The following is a 366-nucleotide window of genomic DNA, read 5'->3' on the forward strand; positions in this document are numbered from 1 at the left end:
AGCTGCTGGATTCGTTCCCAGCAAGAGGTGCGGGATCTCAGTTGTGGAAAAGCGGCGTACGCTTGGTTTGGGTTTGGTTTTTCTGGCCCAACCCACTTCAGGGGAATCTCGAAAACCTTCTCCGACGTCGTTCAAAACAACGCGGAGTCGAGCTCCGTTGTGCAGGAGGCGCAGGCTGAGTGCCCGGACCCAGCCCCCGGGGAACGACTGGAATTGGCTTCCGTAGCCAAATCGGTACAGAAGCTTAAATTATGAGGGAGAACGTGCAACTTGGGCACGTGGGCTGTAATCCCTGTAAAATCCATGTAAATCCATGGAAAGGCGGTGAGACCAAGGCGTGAGTGGCTGCGGCCGGGTGCTGCTCAC

Source organism: Eurypyga helias, unplaced genomic scaffold, assembly GCF_000690775.1.
Source record: "Eurypyga helias isolate BGI_N326 unplaced genomic scaffold, ASM69077v1 scaffold22826, whole genome shotgun sequence".
Taxonomy (NCBI): Eukaryota; Metazoa; Chordata; class Aves; order Eurypygiformes; family Eurypygidae; genus Eurypyga; species Eurypyga helias.